General features: G+C 37.5%; 2 long non-coding RNA genes and 1 other non-coding gene across 3 annotated transcripts; 2 read left to right on the top strand and 1 right to left on the bottom strand.

Moving 5' to 3' along the window:
• Positions 1 to 17,599, bottom strand: LOC125931768 (uncharacterized). The gene is made up of 3 exons (XR_007460483.1): positions 17,113 to 17,599; positions 12,801 to 12,920; positions 1 to 899 (listed from the first exon to the last, which is right to left on the bottom strand). It is a non-coding gene; the product is annotated as an uncharacterized LOC125931768 (long non-coding RNA).
• On the top strand, positions 8,923 to 12,647 carry LOC125931771 (uncharacterized). The gene is made up of 2 exons (XR_007460490.1): positions 8,923 to 9,607; positions 11,688 to 12,647. It is a non-coding gene; the product is annotated as an uncharacterized LOC125931771 (long non-coding RNA).
• TRNAR-UCG (transfer RNA arginine (anticodon UCG)) lies at positions 9,566 to 9,650 on the top strand. The gene has a single exon. It is a non-coding gene; the product is annotated as a tRNA-Arg (tRNA).
• Positions 17,600 to 23,404: the final 5,805 nt, after the last annotated feature.

Raw genomic sequence — 23,404 nt, 5'->3', positions numbered from 1 at the left:
TGTTTCTCTCAAAATAAATTAAAAAAGAAAGAAACCTTTTAAAATAAAAAAAAGAAATGAAAAAACATTCCACATTCATGGATTACAACAAATATTGTTAAAATGTCTATACTACCCAAAGCAATCTACACATTTCATATAACACCTATCAAAACACCACCAGCATTTTTCACATAGCTAGAACAATCCTTAAATTTATATAGAGCCACAAAAGACCCCAGATAGCCAAAGAAATCTTGAAAAAGAAAAGCTAAGCTCGAGGCATCACAATTCTGGACTTCAAGCTATATTAGAAACCTGTAGTGATCGTGGCGCTTGGGTGGCTCAGTCGGTTAAGCGGCCAACTTCGGCTCAGGTCATCATCTCGCGGTCCGCGAGTTCGAGCCCCGCGTCGGGCTCTGTGCTGACAGCTCGGAGCCTGGGGCCTGTTTCGGATTCTGTGTCTCCCTCTCTCTGATCCTCCCCCATTCATGCTCTGTCTCTCTCTGTCTCAAAAATAAATAAACATTAAAAAAAATTTTTTTTTTAAAAAAAAGAAACCTGTAGTGATCAAGACAGTATGGAATTGGCACAAAAATAAACACATACATCAATGGAACAATAGAAAACCCAGAAATGAACTCACAACTATATGGTCAACTGATCTTCCACAAAGCTGGAAAGAATATCCCATGGGAATAAGACACTCTCTTCAACAAATGGGGTTGGGAAAACTGGACAGCAACAGGCAGAAGAATGACACTGGCCACTTTCTTATACCATACAAAAAAATAAATTCAAAATGGATGAAAGACCTACCTTTGCGTGGGAGAGGAAACCATCAAAGTCCTAGAGGAGTACACAAACAGTAACCTCTTTGACAGGGGCCAGGCTGTAGCAACTTCTTACTAGATACATCTCTTGAGGCAAGGAAAACAAAAGCAAAAATAAAGTGTTGGGACTTCATCAAGATAAAAACCTTCTGCATAACAAAACAAACCTCTGCAATGAGAGAAGATACAGTATTTGCAAATAACATACCTGATAAAGGGTTAGAACTGGGGTACCTGGGTGGCTCAGTCACTTGAGTGTCCGACTTCGGCTCAGGTCATGATCTTGCGATTCATGAGTTTGAGCCCCACATCAGGCTTGCTGCTGCCAGCCTGTCAGTGCAAAGCCCGCTTCGGATCCACTGTCCCCCTCTCTCTGCCCCTCCTGATTTGTGCTCTCCCGAAAATAAATATTTTTTAAAAATAAAATAAAATATATAAAGAACTTATAAAACCCAACACCCAAGAAAACAAATAATCCTGTTAAAAAATGGGCAGAAGGCCTGAATAGAAATTCTTTCCAAAGAAGACATACAAATGGCTAACAGACACATGAAAAGATGCTCAAAATCACGCATCATCAGGGAAACAGAAATCAAAACTATGATGAGGTATCACCTCATGCCAGTCAGAAAGGCTAAAATTAACAACACAGGTAACAACTGGTGTTGGCAAGGATGGAGAGAAAGGGGAAACCTCTTACACTGTGGAATGAAAAATGGTATAGCCACTTGGAAAAACAGTGTGAAGGTTCCTCAGAAAGTTAAAAATAAAACTATCTTGGGGTGCCTGGGTAGCTCAGTTGGTTGAGCGTCCAACTCTCGGTTTCAGCTCAGGTCATAAACTCTCAGGTTCTGTGAGTTTGAGCCTTGCATTGGGCTCTGTGCTGTCAGTGTGGAGCCTGCCTGGGATTCTCTCACTCCCTCTCTCTCTACCCCACCTCCACTCATGCTGTCTCTGTCTCTCTCAAAATAAATAAATAAACTTAAAACAAAAAAATATATAAATAGAACCATCCTATGATCCAGCCAACTGCACTATTAGGTATTTATCCAAAGGATACAAAAACAGTGATTCAAAAGGATACATGCACGCTGATGTTTATAGCAGCATTATCAACAAGAGCCAAATTATGGAAAAAGTCCAAATGTCCATCAACTGATAAGTGGATAAAAAAGAGATGGAATATTACCCATAAAAAAGAATGAAGTCTTGCCATTTGCAACAACATGGATGGAACTAGAGGGTATTACGCTAAGCAAAGTAAGTCAGAGAAAGACAAATACCGTATGATTTCACTCATATGTGGAAATTAAGAAACAAAACAGATAAACATGGGTGAAAAAAAGAGAAAGGCAAACCTGCAAACAGACTCTTTTTGGGGGTTGGGGACCAGATGTGCCCCATCTTTCTAATTTTTTTAAATTTGAGAGTGAGTGAGCAGGGGAGGGGAAGAGAAAGAAGGAGAAAGAGAATCCCAAGCAAGCTCTGCACTGTCAGCCCAGAGACAGAGGTAGGGCTTGATCTCACAAATCTTGAGATTATGACCTGAGTCAAAATAAAATCAAGAGTCAGATGCTTAACCGACTGAGCTACCCAGATGCCCCGGAAACAGACTCTTAAATATACAGAACAAAATGAGAGTTACTGGAGAGCTACTGGAGAGTTGGTGGGTATGGGGTGTGTTAAGTAGATGATGGGTATTAAGGAGGGTACTTGTGATGAGCACTGAGTGTTTTATGTAAGTGACGTATCACTAAATTCTACATCTGACACTAATCCTACATTTGAAACTAATATTACACTATGTTAACTAACTGGAATTTAATAAAAATTTGGAAATAAAATTAAAATAAAAAATATATGAAAATTCAGAAATCTGAAAAAGATTAGAGAACCGTATCAAAGCAATTTCCTTGTTACATTTGGACAGTTTTACAAGATGTTACCATTGGGGAGAATTCAGTAAACAATACATGGGTTATCTCTGTATTATTTCCTACAACTAAATGTGTATCTACAATTATTTCAATATAAAAGTTTAATTTTTAAAAAATACACAGACCATATTTATACAGATTAAGATCTGATTTTATTTTTTATTTAATATTTTTAAAGTTATTTTTGATAGAGAGAGCATGAGAGCACAAGTGGGGAAGGGGCTGAGAGAGAGGGAGGCAGAGAATCAAAGCAGGCTCCAGGCCCCAAGCTGTCAGTGTAGAGCCCTGATGCAGGGCTTGAACCCATAAACGTGAGGTCATGGTCTGAGCTGAAGTCGGATGCTTTACCAACTGAGCCATCTAGGTGTCCCATTTTACTTTTTTAAAATGTTTATTTATTTTGAGAGAACGCACATGCACGAGCAGGGAAGTGGCAGAGAGAGAGGGAGAAAATCCCAAGCAGGCTATATGCTGTCAGTGTGGAGCCCAATGTGGGGCTCAATCCCACAAACCACAAGATCATGACCTGAGCTGAAACCAAGCTTAGGTCATGATCTCACAGTTCATGGGTTCAAGTACCGCATAAGGTTTTGTGCGAACGGCTCAGAGCCTGGAGCCTGCTTCAGTTCTTTATCTCCCTCTCTCTGCCCTTTCCCCACTTATGCTCTCTCAAAAACAAATAAACATTAAAAAAATTTTTTTTAAAAAGTGGGAAGATTAGGGGTGCCCGGGTGACTCAGTTGCTTAAGTGTCCGACTCTTGGTTTTGGCTCAGGTCATGATCTCACGGTTCTGTGAGTTCAAGCCCTGTGCTGGGCTCTGTGCTGGCGGTGTGGGGCCTGCTTAGTATTCTCTCTTCCTCTCTCTCTGCTCATCCCCTGCTCATACTGTCTCTAACTCTCTCAAAACAAATTTAATAACTTAAAAAAAAGAAAAGAAAAATTGGAAGATTAGAAGAGAATGAACCCTGTGCTTTTATTTAGAATCACACATATAAATATGAATTCATGGTTTTACATACACACAACCACACAAACACATATGTATAGAAGAATACTTACAGAAATAAGGATGTCTATGTTTGTGACTATAAACTTACACTTCCTAATTCTGTCGACTGAGAGGACCTAAAAACAATGACACCCCAATAACAATGGGCACAGGAACCAAGATCCCTTAGTAAAATGGTTGATTCCAGAGTTGGGTGGGAAAAAAACAAGTTATGCCTAATACATATTGTGATGTGAGAAAGTAGAGCAATACTCAAAATCCATGGGGGCATATCAAAAGGACACAGGAGCTAACCCAAAGAAAAGCCCAATGGCAAAACCTCAGAGCCATTACAACAAAATGATAGTATTAGATTACAACCAAAGAATGAAGTAAGTATCAATGAGTCTATACTAATTAATAAATATTTAATTAAATAAATAAAGTGGAGAGAAGGCACAGCTATTCCTTACAGACTTCCAATTACTAAACATAGAAGGAATAACCTTGAAACAAACACTAATATAATCATTGTGGCAGGTTAAGAGGCATGGATAGATAATTTCAGTGGGTGAAAGTAAGATGAAAAACATGACATATGCAAAATCTCAAAGTAGATCCCCACAAGAAACATATCAAACTGAAAGAGAAAAGCAACAACTTTACAGTGGAAAACGTTGGTAACACTTTATTTTTTTGTTGTTCTTTTTTAAAAATTTTAATTCCATTATAGTTAACACACAGTGTTATATTACAGTCAGGTTTACAACATAATGATTCAACAATTCTATATATCATTCAGTACTCATCAAAATAAGTGTACACTTAATCCCCATCACCTATTTCACCCATCCCCCCATTCCATCTCCACTCTGGTAACCATCAGTTTGTTTTCCACAGCTAAGAGTCTGTTTTTTGGTTTGTCTCCTTTTTTACATATTTTAAAAATATTTATTTATTTTTGAGAGAGAGAGAGCATGCAAGCACGAGTCGGGGAGGAGCAGAGAGAGGGAGACACAGAATCTGAAGCAGGTTCCAAGCTCTATGCTTTCAGCAGAGCCCGATGCAGGGCTCGAACCCACGAACGACAATATCATGACCTGAGCCAAAGCAGACACTTACCAGACTAAGCCACCTGGTGTCCCAGTTTGTTTTTCTGTTGTTCATTTCTTTTATTTCTTAAATTCCACATGCAAGTGAAATCATACAGTATTTGTCTTTCTCTATTTCTCTTAGCATAATACTTGCTAGATACACCCATGTTGTTACAAATGGAATGATTCCATTTTTTATGGCTGAGTAATATTCCATTGTATACATATATCACATCTCCTTTACAACTTTGGTACACTTTAACCAAGAGATGAAAGTTACCATCACATGTATTAAGACATACTGACAACATGTACAACATGATGCACAGAGAATGGCACAGCACTGCTTCTACTGCATTATTGCCAAGGCTGCATAACATGAATTAAATCATGAAAAATGCCAACAAGATGACAGTTCTTGAAACTATCTGATAAAGACCTTAAAATAACTATTATAAAAATGCTGAGAAAAGCAACCACAAACATTTTGCAACAAATATTGAAAGTGACAATCTTGTCAATAAATAGGATATCAAAAAAAGTGAAAATTCTAAAGTTAAAAATATAATAACTAAAATTAAAAAATAAATAAATGGACACACTCAAAAGCACAATGGAGATGACAAAGGAACTTAAAGAGATAAATAGAAACCATCCAATGCTAATAGCATAAATGAGCATAAATGTACAAAGGCTCAGGGAACTATGAGACAATAACAGAAGGTAAGAGAAAGAGTGTAGGACTGAAAATATTTGAAAAAATTAATGCATGAAAACTTTCTAAAGTTTGCAATACACATAGACCTACAGATTCAAGTAACTAAGAAAACTTCAAAGGGATAAGCACAAAGAAATCCACAGCCAGATATATCATAATAAAACTGCCAAAAAGTGAAACCAAATAAAATATTATACAAGCAGTAAGAAAAAAAAATAAAACGTTACCATATAGAGAAATAATGATTCAATTGATTTCCCATCAGAAACTAGGGAAGCCAAAGGAAGTGGTGCACATGTTTAAATGGCTGAAAGAAAGGGAATGTTAGCCTAAAATAATCTATCCAGAAAAATTACTTGTAAGAATGAAAATAAAGACATTCTCAGATGATAGAAAACTAAGCATATATAGCCCCTCAGATCTTATCTAAAGAATTGCTAAAAGTTCTTCATGTAGAAGGGAAACACCAGAAGGAATTCTGAATCATCAAGAATAAAGAGCAACAAACATTTATCTGGATAATGCAATAGATTATTTATCTCTCTTGAATTCTTTAAAATCGTTTTAGGGGCGCCTGGGTGGCTTGGTCGGTTAAGTGTCCGACTTTGGCTCAGGTCATGATCTCACGGTCCGTGAGTTCAGGCCCCGCGTCGGGCTCTCTGACAGCTCAGAGCCTGGAGCCTGTTTCAGATTCTGTGTCTCCCTCTCTCTCTGCCCCTCCCCTGTTCATGCTCTGTCTCTCTCTGTCTCAAAAATAAATAAACGTTAAAAAAAAAAATTAAAATCGTTTTAGGGTTGAAAACAAAAAATACGAGCATCTGATAGTTTTCAATGTATGCTGATGCGATATATGACATTATAGCATGAAAGAGAGTTAAGGAACCTAAAAGATGTTAAGGTTTCTACATTCCAAATTATAGGGTAAAAGACAGTGAAAACTTAAATAAGTATTGTATAACTCCTAAAACAAATACTTAAAAAGGAAAACTAAAAAGTATTCAAATAACCCAAAAGAAGGCACAAAGGGGGTGGGGGGCGGGGGGAGAAAGAGAAACAAAAAAGGAACAAAAAAAAAACAAAGAATAAAGTAGTAAACCTAAATCCAAATATAACATATCAATATTACATTAAATATAAATTACCTAAGCACTAAAACTCAAACACAGAAATTGTGAGAATGACAGAAAGAAAGAGCCTAAACCATGACACAATATCCTATCTACAAGAAAGACTTCAGATATATTTATACAGGAAGACTAAAAGTAAAGGAATATGAAAATACACACCATGTAAACACCAACCAAACAACAGGACTGGCTATTTTATACATTAAATGCAAAAACAGATTTCAGAGCAAAGAAAATTACCAGGGAAAATGAGGGGAATTACATATGATAAAAGGGTCAATTCAACCAGAAGCCACAGCAATGCTAAACATATATGCACCTAATAGAGCCTCATAATACATGGGGAAAAAAACTGACAAAAGAAATACAAATCAACAAGTATAAAGACTTCAACACTTTCCTGTGAGTAGTAGAATTAACAGGCATAAAATCAGCAAGGGTATAGAAGACTGAACAAGATTATCAACCAAGGAAATGTTTTCAGTAGTTATAAACAATCCAACAACAGCAGGATTCACATTCTTTTTAAGTACATACAGAATACTCACATAAAGCAAAGCTTAACACACATAGAAAAATTGAAAGTATACAAAGTATTACCTCAAACTGCAATATAACTAATCTAGAAATTAATAACAGGAAGATGATGAGAAACTCTCTCGACATCTTAAAATTTAAAAACCAGGGGTACATGGGTGGCTCAGTCAGTTGGGCATCCGACTGCGGTTTGTGGGTGTGAGCCCCGCATCGGGCTCTGTGCTGACAGCTCAGAGCCTGGAGCCTGCTTCAGATTCTGTGTCTCCCTCTCTCTCTGCCCCTCCACTACTTGTGCTCTGTCTCTCTCTTTCTCTCTAAATAAACATTTAAAAAATTACACTTTTAATTCTCAGAAGTTGAAATCTTTTTTATACCTTTCATACAAGTTAACATTTTCAGTCTTTCCTCTACATTCATAATAACTGTAAAGTCTTTAAACCATTAACTCTATCATCTATATCATTCTGGAGTCAGCTTCAATTGATAGATTTCTCTCCTCATATTTTCCAGATCTATGCCGGCGTAATATTATTTCTTTAATCTACTTTATTCACTTTTCAAAGTAAAAACGTTTGTTACCTTGCCACTCTTTTCCACCATATTGGTAGTCAAAAATTACTGTCATAAGATAGATAAAAATCCAACTTAAAAATTGGGCAGAAGATCTGAATAGACTTTTTTTCCAAAGACATCCAGATAGCCAACATGTACATGAAAAGATGCTCAACATCACTAATCATCAGGAAAATGCAAATAACAATGTTAACCACAATGAGATTATCACCTCATACCTATTAGAATGATTTTTATCAAAAAGAAAAGGAATGGCAAGTGTCTGTGAGGGTGTAGAGACAAAGGAACTCTTGTGCACTGTTGGTGGGAATGTAAACTGGTAGAGCCACTATTGAAAACAGTACAGAGGTTCCTCAAAAAATTAAAAATAGAACTACCATATGATTCAGCAATTCCCCTTATGGGCATATATACAAAAGAATTAAAATCAGGATCTCCAAGAGACATATGAATTTCCCTGTTCACTGAAGCATTATTTACAACAGCCAAGACATGGAAACAATGTAAGTGTCCATTGATGGATGAATGAATAAAGAAAGTATAGTGTATATTATACAATATTATTCAGCCATAAAAAATGAAATATTGCCATTTGCAACATGAATGGATCTCAAGTGCATTATGCTAAATGAAATAAATCAGACAGAGAAAGACAAGTTCTGTATTGAGTTCCCTTATATGTAAAATCTAAAACAACAAAACCAAGCTCACAGATACAAAGAACAGACTAGCGGTTGCCAGAGGAATGGAGTGGGAGGACAAATGGGTGAAGGGGTCAAAGAGTAAAAAAGAGAAAAAAGAAATTCAATACTAAAAACCTATTTGAAACTACAGCTCTGGGGCCCATATTGATAGATATAAAATAACACTTTAAGAAAGAACATTAGGGGCGCCTGGGTGGCGCAGTCGGTTAAGCGTCCGACTTCAGCCAGGTCACGATCTCGCGGTCCGTGAGTTCGAGCCCCGCGTCAGGCTCTGGGCTGATGGCTCGGAGCCTGGAGCCTGTTTCCGATTCTGTGTCTCCCTCTCTCTCTGCCCCTCCCCCGTTCATGCTCTGTCTCTCTCTGTCTCAAAAATAAAAAAAAAAAAAAAAAAAAAAACGTTGAAAAAAAAAAAAAAGAAAGAACATTAAAAAGTGAAATATAAAATGGTATTTTTAAGACAGATTGATTATAACTACACACAATGCTTATGTGTACATTAGTAAAGACAGATTAGTTTGAATAAAAATGGTTTAATATTTATTACCTTTGGTATATTTAAGTTTGGAAAGAAATCAGAATGGAAGAGATGTGCAGAAAGTTCTAATACAAAAAAAATTATTTGCATAAGATAGCTGTAGTTTTCCTCATATATCAGTCACCAGTATTTTTGTTCAGTGTGCTTTTATCTCTGCCTTTCAAAGGGGCAAAATGGTAAGATGCAGAAAGAATATATTTACTCATGTTTAAGAGAAATGCTATAGCATAAAATCTTTTCTCAATTATTGTTGAGTGCTATTGTGGTGATAGCATAATATAGAGTAACAGGTACAAGGGATGTTTGTTTAAACTAAGGGTAGGAGCACCTGGGTGGCTCAGTTGGTTAAGCATCAGACTGTTGGTTTTGGCTCAGGTCATGATCTCGAGATTCATGGGTTTGAGCCCCACATCAGGCTCCATGCTGGCAGTGAGGAGCTTGCTTGGAATTCTCTGTCTCCCTCTCTCTCTGCCCCACCCCTGCTCGCTATGTCTCTCTTTCTCAAAATAAATAAACATTAAAAAAAATAAACTAGGGGCGCCTGGGTGGCTCAGTTGGTTGAGCATCTGACTTCGGCTCAGGTCATGATCTCGCGGTCCGTGGGTTCGAGCCCCGCGTCGGGCTCTGTGCTGACAGCTCGGAGCCTGGAGCCTGTTTCAGATTCTGTGTGTCTCCCTCTTTCTCTGACCCTCCCCTGTTCATGCTCTCTCTCTGTCTCAAAAATAAATAAATGTTAAAAAAAACAAATTTAAAAAAAAAATAAATGTATAAAAAAAAATAAACTAAGGGTAAGCAAACCCTTTCATTACAAGTCAGTAAGGGGCGCCTGGGTAGCTCAGTTGGTTAAGTGTCCAACTCTTGATTTTGGCTCAGGTCATGATCTCACAGTAGGGCCCTCTGCAGATAGCACAGAGCCTCCTTTGGATCCTCTGTCTCCTGTCTCTCCCCTCTCTGTCCACCCTCCCCCCTTCTCTCCCTCTTTCAAAACTAAACATTTAAAAAAGAGTCAGGGGCACCCGGGTGTCTCAGTGGGTTAAGCATCCAACTTCAGCACAGGTCATGATCTCACCATTCCTGAGTTCAAGCCCCATGTCAGGCTCTGAACTGACAGCTAAGAGCCTGGAGCCTGCTTCAGATTTGTGTCTCCCTCTCTCTCTCTGACCCTCCCCTGCTCACATTCTATCTCTCCCTCTCTCAAAAATAAATAAACATAAAAAAATTATTTTTTAAAGAGCCAGTAAATATTTTAGTCTTTGCAGGCCACATGGACACTGTCTTAATTACTCAATTCTGTTTTTGTAGAATGAAAGTATCCATAGACAATATGTATGCAGGTAAGTATAATTGTATACCAGTAAAACTACTTATGGACACTGAAATTTGAAATTCACATGATTTTCACGAGTTAAGAAATACAATTCTGCTTGTAAATTTTTTAAACCACTTAAAAACGTAAAATTACTCATAGTTTACCAGCCATACAAAGTCAGGCAACAAGCCCAATTTCACCCACAAACCATACCTTGAAGAACTTTAGGACTGAAATCATACAGAGTATGTTCTCCAACATGATAGATTTTTATCTTTAATTTTTTTTACTGTTATTTATTTTTTGAGAGACAGAAAGAGAGAGCGAGCAGGGAAGGGGCACAGAGAGAGGGAGCCATAGAATCCAAAGCAGGCTCCAGGCTCCGAGCTGAGGGCACAGGGCCCGATGCATGGCTCAAACCCACAAACCACAAGATCACGACCTGAGCTGAAGTCAGACACTCAACCAACTGAGCCACCCAGATGCCCCTAACACAATGGAATTTTTAAAATTCAAAATCAAAACAAAAATTCAGGATTCCACAAATACTTAGAAATTAAATACTACATTTCTAAATTACCCATGAAACTAAGAAGAAATCAGAAGCAAAATTAATAGAAATTTCTGTGAACTGAATTATAATGAAATCACAAACCAAAATGTATGACATGAGAGGACAACACCAAAAATGGGAGAATATGGAGCTCCTAGGATCCATTCTTCCACTGAAATTATTAAGCTGGCAAAAAACGTAAGAATCTTTTACAGAACTCCAGAACCTAATCAGAAACTTACTCTAATCAGGACAGTGCTTAATGAAGAAAAGGGCTGCCATTCTGTCATTTAAAGAAATCTTATCAGGCTTCTGCCTGACAACTAAGATAATGGAATGGACACTTTACTCCTCACGTATAACAAGGAATATAGTCTGCAAAAATCATTTAGAAAAGTCATCAAACAAGTAGATGACTGCACCCCACAATATGGAACAACACAAACCCTGGGGAGGGGGGAAATACTCTGATTTCCAGAGCCACCATACTTCAAAATGCAAAGTACCTACTTTTCAAGAAAATCTTTCATTAAAAAATTATTAGGCATGTAAAGAAACACGTATGGCCCATTCACAGAAAGAAAAAAAGTTAACAGAAAGAGTCCCTGAGGAAGCCCAGACATTACTTACTAGAAAAATCAACTATCATAAATATGATAAAGAGCTAACAGAAACCATGGACAAAAACTAAAGAAAACCAGGAAACAGTGTATCAATAAATAGAAAATAACAATAAAGAGACAAAAATTACTGGGACGCCTGGGTGGCTCAGTCGGTTAAGCATCCAGCTTCGGCTCAGGTCATGATCTCACAACTTGAGTTCGAGCCCCATGTCAGGCTCTGTGCTGACAGTTCAGAGCCTGGAGCCTGCTTCAGATTCTGTGTCTCCCTCTCTCTCTGACCCTTCCTCACTCACTCACTCTCTCTCTCTCTCCCCCAAAACTAAATAATAAAAAAAAATTTTTAAACTTTTTTAAAAAAAGAGACAAAAATTACAAAAAGGAACAAATACAAATCCTGTTGCTGAAAAGCAAAAGAACCGAAATTCAAAATTCACTGAATTTTAGAGGGGTTCAACGTAAGATTTCAATAGGCCAAAAAATGAATAAATGACCATGAAGGTAAGTAAATTAGGATTATCCAGTCTGGGGCACCTGGGTGGCTCAGTCGGCTAAGCGTCCAACTTGGGCTCAGATCATGATCTCACAGCTTGTAAGTTCGAGCAAGCCTCGTGTCAGGCTGTGCTGACAGCTCAGAGCCTGGGGCCTGCTTTGGATTCGGTGTCTCCCTCTCTCTTTGCCCCTCCCGTGCTCACACTCTGTCTCTCTCTCAAAAATAAATAACAGAAAAAAAAATTTTTTAATTAAAAAAAGAGACAAAAATTACAAAAAGGAACCAAATAACAAATCCTGTTGCTGACAAGCACAATAACTGAAATTCAAAATTCACTGAATTTTAGAGGGGTTCAACATAAGATTTCAATAGGCCAAAAAAAGAAAAAATGACCATGAAGATATGTAAATTAAGATTATCCAGTCTGGGGCACCTGGGTGGCTCAGTCGGTTAAGTGTCTGACTTCAGCTCAGGTTATGATCTCAGTTCCTGAGTTCAAGCCCCACATCAGACTCTGTGCTGACCACTCAGAGCCTAGAGCTTGCATTGGATTCTGTGTCTCCCTTTCTCTCTGCCCCTCCCCCCACTGACTCGCGCATTTGCTCTCTCTCAAAAATAAACACTTAAAAAAAAAAAAAAAAAAAAAAGATTATCCAGTCTGAGGAGTGGAGAAAGAAAAAAAAAAAAATGAAGAAAAATGGAAAGAGCCTAAGCAACAACATCAAGTATACCAACATATACAAAATGAGAGGTCCAGAACAAAATCAAAGAGGCACAGAAAATATGTGAACAGGAGCACCTGGGTGGCTCAGTTGGTTAAGCATCCAAGTCTTGATCTCAGCTCAGGTCTTGATCTCAGGGTCATGTTCAATCCCTGCATTGGGCTCTGTGCTGGGTTCCACACTGGGCATGAAGCCTACTTAAAAAAGAAAAAAAAAAAAAAAGAATATTTGAACAGTGGCCAATCTACATATCTTAAAAAAATTCAATGAACCCCAAAGAGAATAAACCCAAAATGATGCAGTGAGATGTAGTATAATCAAACTGTTGAAACTCCCCAAAAAAAGACAGAATTCTAAAAGCAAGAAAAGTAACCCATCATCAGAGGCCAGAAAGCAGTGCAATGACATATTTACAGTGCTGAAAGAAAAAAGCTGTCAACCAACAAATCTCTAACAAAAACGTCTTTCAAAAATAAAGGAAAGAGAACAATTTATGGCATGACAGCATGAGCTCAAGTGACCTGTTGCTCTGCACTGAAACTGATGAAAACTACTTTTTTAAGCCATTTAAAGCCTCTGGAAACTGACCTAAAGACAAAAGGCAAATGAAGAAACCTACATTCAAGAACAACTTCAAAAATTCACTAAGAAAGATGAGTTGTATTTGAACCAAGACCACTCCCTCCCTCTCCCATGCCAGCTCAAGGAAGGGGAACCTCCACTCAAGACTCCTGCAACCAAGAACACAGGGTTCTGTCCCCACCCTACCCCCACAGGTCTCATTCAGAGGGCTTTCTTCCCAGGAGGAACAGAGTTTCTCATCCAACCCCCAGCTGCCTGTTGCTAGGGCTGAGTCCTAGACAAGTGTGCTTGAGAGGCAGGGGTTCCAGGCCTTCCGGCCCCCACTGGTAGAATGTATACTTTATTGGGTGTGGTGCACGGAAAAGCCTGGGACCCTAATCATCCTTGCCCTGGATTGTGAGGAGAGAAAAGCAAAACCAGATGACCTGTGGCTGCACCCTCCCCTCCAAGAAGTACTATTGTCACTCAGAAACTTGCCACTGTTCCCACCCCACCTCCAGAGACCAGGCTCAGAGCTTCTGTTTGAGGAAAGAAGCAGACATTAAAACAGATAGCTCTTAATTTCTTCCCAAAGGGACTGACTTCATTTGTAAGAGCTTGGAGAAAGTCAAGCCTACAGGAGTAGTGAGAAAAGTGAGGTTGGAGCAAAAGCCAAATAGCCCATTCAAAATACAGAGGCTAAACTGTAGGGAAACTAGTTTGCAGGAGAGAACTAGAGACTAAAACAACTGGGAGGGGCCCTCCTGGGGTCAGAACAAATATCAAACAATAAGCTTAGAAACTATTTCTTCAAAGGACACACGTTTTGACTGCATTTGCTTTCAAAGTAGTTTATGCCCCAGGGCATTGTGGAAAACAATTAATTAGTTCCCAGTAAGTGGATCTTGGCTGCTGGGTGTGGTCAGGGAAAGACAGCCCTAACAAAACCAGCCATCCCAGGGTGATTGGGGGCATATTCAAATTGCCCCTCCCTAAGGACCAAGGTCAGAGGACTAACCTTGTGGGAAAGAAGACTACAATGAGACACCATTTCACACCCACTAGGATGGCTAGAATTGGATGAAGTCAGATGATGACATGGTTGGTGAGAATGTAGCCAAGTTAGAGCCCTCATATACCGCGCTGCTGTGAATGTAAAATGGTGCCGCCACTTTGGAAAAAAGTCTACAGTTTCCCAATTAAACATAGATACCATATGACCCAGCAAAAACACTCTTAAATATATACCTAGAGAAATGAAAACATTTCTAGAAAGAAATTTGTACATGAATATTTCAGCAGAATTATTCTTAATAGCCAAAGGCAGTAACAACTTAAATATACATCAATAAATGAATGCATAAACAAAATGTGGTATATCCATAATGTGGAACATTATTCAGTCATAAATGGAATGAAGTATTGATACATGCTACAACATGGATAAACCTTGAAGCATTATGCTAAGTGAAAGAAGCCAAACACAACAGACTACATATTCTGATTCCATCCATACAGAATGTTCAAAACTGGGAAATCTGTAGAGACAAAAAGTAGATTAGTGGTTGCCTAGGGCTGAGCAGGTAGGGCTCAAGGGGTATGGGTTTATGGCTAAAGTGCATGGACTTCTTGGGGTGATGAAACATTCTAAAATGTTTGTAGTGATGGTTGCACATATACTGAAAACCAATGAACGATACACCTTAAGCGGGTAACTGATGTGTGAACTATATTTCAATATATCCATCAAAAGAACTGAAAAGAGAAATTAAGACATTGCCAGATAAAGAAAATCTGAGGAAGTTCGTTGCTAATAGATTTACCTTACACGTACTGTCAAAGGGAGTTCTTCAGGCTAAAACGGAAGGATAAAAGACCAACTCAAAAGTGTATGAATAAATAAAAGACATTGGTAAAGATAACTACATAGGTAAACATAAATGCCAGTATTATTGTATTTTTGGTTTGTAGCTCCTCTTATTTTTTTTCTGTATGACTTAAAAAGAAATGGACAAGCTGATCCTAAAATTCATATGGAATTGCAAGGGGCCCTGAATGGCCAAAACAATTTTGAAAAAGAACAAAGTTGGCGGAGTGACACTTTGCAATTTTAAAACTTACTATAATCTATAGTAAGCAAAACAGTGTGGTACTAGCATAAGGACAGATACAGAGACAAATGGAATGAATATGAAAGACCTGAAATAAACTTACACATCTAAGGCTAACTGATATCAACAAGGGTGCCAAGACCATTCAATAGGGAATAAACAGTCTCTTCAACATATGGTGCTGGGTCAATTGGCTACGTGCGTATAAAAGAATGAAGTTGGACCTCACATCATATACAAAAGTGAACTCAAAATGGATCAATGACATAAATACAAGAGTTAAAACCATAAAACATTTAAAAGAATAGAGATGTATGACTTCATGACTTTGGATTTGACAAAGAATTCTTAGATTTGACACCAAAAGCACAAACGAGAAAAAAACAAATTGGACTTCCAACTTTTAAAAAATTGTACGCCAAACGACATTATCAATAAAGTGTGAAAAATACCTACAGAATGGGAAATTTCAAATCAAATATATAACAGTTCAAAATATATAAAGAATTCTTACAACTCAACAACAGCAACAAAAAAAAATACCTAAATTAAAAAATGGGCAAAGGATTTGAATAGACATTTCTGCAAAGAAACATACAAATGTTCAACAAGGACATGAAAACATACCCCAAATCAGTCTCTAGGAAAACACAGATCTAATCCATAAGGACTCACCACTTCAAACACACTAATATGGTTGAATTAAAAAACAAAACAAAACAAAACAAAAACAGGAAATAACAAGTGTTGGCAAGGAAGCATGGTAATTCCGTGTTTAACCTATAAACTGGCAATCTATTTTTATTTTCCACAGTGGCTGCACCATTTTATATCCCCAAAACAATGTACACCAGTTCCAATTTCTCTACTTCCTTACCAACACTTATTTCCTGTTTTTGTTTTTTTTTTTAATTAGATTCTGCCCGCAACTTAAAAGAAATTTCAAATGGCCCCTGTTACTATAATCCACATAACAGGCACTTTAAAACTCCTCTTTTTTATTGACTTTTCTTTTTAAAATTTCTCTTCAAACTTATTTAAAAAACTAATCCATGCTAGAAGTTCACGTGTCACAAAAGTTTAAGAAATGCATGGGAAATATAATCACTGTTTAAAATAATAGTTACCTCTGGGGATGAAGGAAGAAAGGGACACATTCAGGGATGAGTACACAGAGAACTTCAACTATGATGGTAATATTTTATTTTTATGTTTGGATGGTGAAAACAGAGGTTCACTGTATTTTTTTTTTTTTTGCATCTCTCATTGTATTATTCTTTATATGTTTGTATATCTTAAGTACTTCATAACATATGTGGAAAGCCCCCCCCAAAAAGACAAAGAAAGTTAATCTTACATTCCCTCACCATTCCTCCCACCAAAAACAGCATACTAGATATTCTGTAACTTGCTTTTCTCACATAACAATCCATTATATCATTCTCTAGATCTAAAGTGTGTGAAGAGGTAAATCTGTTTCCACAGCTGCAAAATATTTCATAACATAAATGTCCTATATAGATGGATATACAGGTTGTTTTCAGTTACTCCTCATAAAAATAAAGCTGCAAACGTTTTAGTCTTCCCCAAATATGCTACGCTTAACATAAACATATTTTCACCAAAAGATTTGAACATGAAAAATCTAGCTCTTTTCTTAGTGAATCATCAAGGTAATAATCCACAAAATAATGTAACAATTCCCCCAAGAGATTACCTGTACACACACACACCCCTACTTCTGAACAGAACAATGTGCTTCCAGAATAAATGTATGCCCAGAAGTCCTCACCTGAGACCTATACAAAGGATACAAAAAAATTTTAAATCTAGCCCATAATAAGTATGCTACAAACTGATTAGTTTATCAAAACAACCTTTGCACGCGAAATGCAACACAAAGGAAATAAGGTAGGTCCAACGGGTTAGGCTGTTACTGAAAGCGTTCTGGCGTCGGCGTGGTGTCAATAAAAACCCATTTAAACAAGTTAAAAAGAGAGGAAAACGGCTCAGAATCCCTACAAGCTAGTATCCGCAACCGTCTAACTTCATCCGTGGTGGTAAGTGACTAAAAAAAGAGAAATTATTCTCCGATGAGGCAAGAGAGTAAAATGAACAGCAGGCCAGCTCCTCCCCCACTCAGGCAGGCCACGCGATCCCCAAGTATGCAGCCTTATTAACGGACATTTTTCTAGCTGACGTGAAACTCAGCACTCACCACAAAACAAAAAATTAGCGGGTTTCTGTACTTTCCTTAATAGATTTGTCCATTGGCTGCTTTCCACACCCGGTACTTGGTCGGTACTTTCCCTCGGTACAAACGCCGCCATTTTAAGTCTTAGATGAGCCCTAGGGGATAGGGCGCTAAAAACCTGGAGTGAGCGTCACAGCCAAATAGGTCCTGCGCCCAACCGCCGTGCACTGCTCAAATGGCTCCGCCGGCAACGTGACCCAGTCTCACTGTGGCCCGTCCCCCAGGCTTCCAGAGAGCTTGCACTTCCTCCTCTCTCTCTGCCTTTATCTTCAACGGAATTGCTACTTTCTGCGTCCTTTTCTTTCTTTCTCCCCCCCCCCCCCCGATTTCTTTTACCTTTGCCTCCACTCCTTTCTTCCTTCTACATTTCTGGATGTCTCGTTCTCCTCGACTGTCAGTTACCTCACAAGTGTACAGAATTTTATAATAGACAAAACTGTATTTCTGTTATTTTACCTAATTATTACAACTTTGTAAGGTAAGCTGGGGGACTGAATTTCCCAATTTTATAAATGAGGAAACCAAAGCCCATATATAGTGAACCAGTATTCCAAAAGCTGCAACAGCTAGTGTTAGAGTGGACAGAACATATTTCTTTTTGCTCCAGTGATCCTCGTGCTGCTAGAGATAACCGTGTACTTCAACTAATTGAAAAGATGGGAAAACTGAAAACAGAAATAGGAAGAGTTTGGGCCTAAATTCACACATTGAGTCAGTGACAAAACTGAAATCAAAACAATCTGCTTCCTTGTTTAATTCTGTAACAGAAAACATCTCCATAAAGGTGTTGGGATGCTTTTCTCCATCCTAAAACTCCTTCCTCTTTTTTGACTCAGCTCAAGTGGTGACTCCTTTAAGAAGCCTTTATGTTTATCAAAACCTTTATCTTTTTTTCTATCCCTCTCCATGAGGGAAAATACACTAGCTGGATGCCAGCTCCCAAAACATTTTTTAAAAAGGAGGCTGAAACTTCTTTGTGAAGCATCGTGTATGAATGGTGTGAAAGATTAGTAGGGGAGGGTTTGTGCTGCATAAGTAAGGAAAAGACAATTTAGAGGTCCTAATCCCTTTCCAAAGGCATAATTTCTGTCTACATTCTAATGTCATCTCTAGCTTTCTACAAGAACCCAGCACAGAACACCTCTTATTCTATTTATTTGCATCATTACTTTTCCTTTCTTTATTTTCAAAATTGTTACCTTCAAATAGAGGTTAATGGTAGAGAATGTGTAAACTTCTGGGCCTTGATTTATGGCCATTCTTGTGTAAAACACTACATAAAGCCAATCTGTCTTGTCAGTAACCTGTGTAGTGAAATGAAGAGGTCTTATCTTAAGCTTAAAGTGTGTCATTGCCTGGAGTTTAGACAAGTTTGAGCACATCTTGGAAACTGGTAGGGCAGACACCAGAAGTCAATTGCAGAAGGAACTGCTGACCTCTTGAGAAATTACTTATCCTAAGAGAGGAGGGAGTCAGGCAGACAACCTAGGGTAAATATAGAATCAATTCTGAGTATTGCAGGGGATTTGGTTGTACTACAAAGTGTATTTATTTTAAGCTAGGTACACGACATCTCTCTGCAGTGATTTAATTGTAAATAGAAAAGTAGAGAAAATTGAGTGAAATCTATTGCAGTTTTGCTCTGATGACTCTCAGGACTTTTTATGCCTGGAACAAAGGACCATTTGGATTTTAATTTTTTTAATGTTTCTTTTTGAGAGAGAAAGAGAGAGCAAGCATGGGAGAGGCAGAGAGGTAGACACAGAATCCAGGACAGACTTCAGGTTCTGAGCTGTCAACACAGAGCCCAACATGGGGCTTGAACTCATGAACCGCAAGAACATGACCTGAGCCAAAGCTGGACGCTTAACCTACTGAGCCACCCAGGTGCCCCAGGACCATTTGGATTTTAAAGAAATACATATAAATAAATAATCAGGAGGAAGAACTACTAGAAGAATAGGCTTGTGACGCTGCTAGTCAATTTTAGTGGGGGAAAACCTGATGCACTGTTTTATTTAGTGGTGTTTCAGATTGAGAGGTGCTGGACACAGAGACCTAAGCGGAGAAAAGCTCTATTGATAGCAAAGGTAGAAACTTCATATCCCTGCCTCTACCATTCACATTTCTCCTAGTCTAACTTCCTTGATCCCAAGAAAAATGCGTCCAGAAAACACCAGAGGCAGAGTTTGATGGCCAAGCTACAATATCTGCTCTTCGAGGCTGATCCTGTTGGTTTCCTGGACTCCTGGTCCAGTCAGTTCCTATTCCATTCTCTGTGAGAGCCCAGTTTTCCTCTCTCATTGTAAATGTTTCAAAAGTAAGAAAACTGTCTCCTGCAATATAAAATCCAAAGGGACAAAAGAAGAGTTGGGATTTCACCATCATTCAGCCATATTTGGCAAACTCTCAGAGAATTTACAAAGATAATTGCACAGGCAATGATCCCTGGGACAAGAGTTTCTCTTACCTTTGCATTTATTTTTAAGACAAATAAATGAGTCATGAACCTATAATGACAGTCCAAATGATAGATGCACGCATAGTTAGACTAGAATGCATTCATTTAAAACATGAGTTGGGAAAAAGTACAATTTGATGTGGCAAACGGGAGAGCAGATATAACATAATTTATTCATTCATTAAGAACTTACATGTAAATCTGTAAAGAACATATCACACACAATACCCAAAAAATAAATAATCCAGTTAAAAAATGGGCAGAAGACATGAATGGGCATTTCACCAAAGAAGACACACAAATGGCTAACAGACACATGAAAAAATGCTCAACATCATTCATCATCAGGGAAATACAAATCAAAATGACAATGAGATACCACCTCACGCCTGTCAGAATGGCTAAAATTAACAACTCAGGAAACATGAGATGTTGGTGAGGATGCAGAGAAAAGGGGAACCCTCTTGCACTGTTGGTGGGAATGCAAACTGGTGCAGCCACTCTGGAATACGGTATATAGGTTCCTCAAAAAGTGAAAAATAGAACTACCCTACGACCCAGCAATTGCCTGACTAGGTATTTATCCAAAGAATACAAAAATGCTAATTTAAAGGGGCACATGCACCCAATGTTAATGGCAGCACTATCAACAGTAGCCAAATTATGGAAAGAACCCAAATATCCATTGAATGATGAATGGATAAAGAAAAGGTGATTTATATATATGATATATGATATATGATATATGATATATATATGTATATGTATACACACATATGTATTGGAATATTACTCAGCCATCAAAAAGAATGAAATCTTGCCATTTGTAATGACATAGATGGAACTAGAGTGTATTATGCTAAGCAAAATAAGTCAGAGAAAGACAAATAACCATATGATTTGACTCATGGATTTTAAGAAACAAAACAGATGAACATGGGGAAGGGAAGAAAAAATAAAATAAGATAAAAACAGAGGAGGCAGCAAACCATAACAGAATCTTAACTATAGAGAATGAACTGAGGGCTGCTGGAGGGGAAGTGGGAGGGGTGGGCTAAATGGGTGATGAGCATTAAGGAGGGCACTTGCTAGGATGAGCACTGGGTGTTATATGGAAGTGATGAATCACTGGGTTCTACTCCTGAAACCAATACTACACTGTATGTGTAGTGTAATGAATACTACACTAACTTGAATTTAAATAAAAACTTGGAAGAGAGAAAAAAAAAAAAAGAACTTGCATGTAAAGAATAGGGCTATTCAAGAGAGGATGGTAAAGAATACAAATGTGAATTAAACCCAGTATTGGTCCTCAAGAAGATTAGGTTCAAGTTGGGAAGCAGAAAATAAAAGGAGTTTTAAAAGAATTATAAGCAGTATTTGTGTATCAGACACTATACTAGGTACAAGGTGGGAATAAAAGTGATGTTTGAGTGTGGAAAGAGAATATTGGAATGAATCTACCATGATGCTTAGCCTCAGGAAATTTATGGGTGAGTGGAAAAAAATAAAATATGAAGGTTGTGTAATGTTTTTTAGTAGGAGACTTAAGGAGATGAATACATATATTTCACACCTAAAATGATTAATAAGGTCATACATTTTGCAAGGCACTGTACTAAATGATGTAGGATATGGGAAGAACAATGAGAAATCTATAAATGTACTTTGAACCATTGAAGGCATTTATATTAGAATGAAGGATGTATCATGAGACATGTAAAATCACACAACTTTCTCTGTGTAAAGTTGACCTGCCTCGAAGCTCCTTTTTTTTTTTTTTTTTGAGATGTAATTCGGATACCATAAAAATTACCATTTCAAAGAGTATGATTCAGTAGTTGTTAGTAAACTCACAGACTGGTGTAACTCTCACCACTAATTTCAGAACATTTTCATCACCCCAAAAAGAAACCCTGTACCCCTTATCACTCATCCCCTCTTCAAGCCCCCAAACAAGTCCCTGGCAAATTCTAATTTATTTTCTGTATTTATGGATTTATCCCTTCTGAAAATTTCATATAAATTAAATCATACAGTAGGTGACCTTCTGTTTCTGGCCTTTTTTTTTTTGCTTAGCATAACATTTTCAAGGTTTATGCATGTTATAGCATTTATCAGTACTTTATTCCTTTTCCATTCCTTTTAGGATTAAATAATATCCCATTGTATGGATATACGACATATTTTTTCATCCAATATGTATGTTTGGATTGTTTCCACTTCTTGGCTCTTATGAATAATGTTGCTATGGACATTTGTGAACAAGTTTTTGTATGGACATGTTTTCAATTCCTTGGGAATATACCAGAACTGCTAGATAATATGGTAGCCCAACGTTGAACCCTTTGAAGAGTTGCAAACTGTTTTCCAAGGCACTGTACCATTTTACATTACCACCGGCAATATATCAGGGTGCCAGTCTCTCCATATCCTCACTAACATTTGTCATTTTAATTATAGCCAGCCTAGGAGGTGTGAAGTAGCATCCCATTGTGTTTTTGATTTGGATTTCCCTGATGGCCAATAAGGTTGAGCATCTTTGTACGTGCTTATTGGCCATTTATGTATCTTCTTTGGAGAAATGTCTATTCAAATCCTTTGCCCATTTTGTGATTGGGTTATTGATCTTTTACTTTTGATGATGATATATAATGGAATATATATTTTTAGATATGTTATTGATCTTTTACTGTTATTGAACTTTTACTGTTGAGTAGTAAGATATACATATAAAATGATAATATATATAATGGAATATATATTTTTGGATATGTGTTCATTATCAGACATATTGTTTGCAAATATTTTCTCTTATTCTATGGATTTTTCAATTTCTTGGTGTGTCATCTGAAGGACAAAAGTTTTTAATTTTGATTAAGTATAATTTGTCTGCTTTTTCTTTGTTCCTTGGACTTTTGATGTCGTATCTAAGAAACTATTGTCTAATCTAGGAGCATGAAGATATACACCTAAGTTTTCTTCTAAGACTTTTATAGTTTTCACATTTACATTTAAATCTTTAATTGAATTAGTTTTTGTATATTGTGGAAGATAGAGACCCAACTTCTTTCTTTTGCATATAAATATTCAGTTGTTCCAGCACCATATGTTTAAAAGACTGGTCTTTCTTTGTAGAAAATTGAGCATAAAATGTGAAGATTTTATTTCTGAACTCTCAATTCTATTTTATTTACTTATATTTCTTTTTTTTTAATTTTTTTTTCAACGTTTATTTATTTTTGAGACAGAGAGAGACAGAGCATGAACAGGGGAGGGGCAGAGAGAGAGGGA

This window comes from Panthera uncia, chromosome X (assembly GCF_023721935.1).
Source record: "Panthera uncia isolate 11264 chromosome X, Puncia_PCG_1.0, whole genome shotgun sequence".
In the NCBI taxonomy this organism is placed as follows: Eukaryota; Metazoa; Chordata; class Mammalia; order Carnivora; family Felidae; genus Panthera; species Panthera uncia.
The sequence above is the reverse complement of the archived record's forward strand: the minus strand, read 5'-3'. Positions and strand labels throughout refer to the sequence as shown.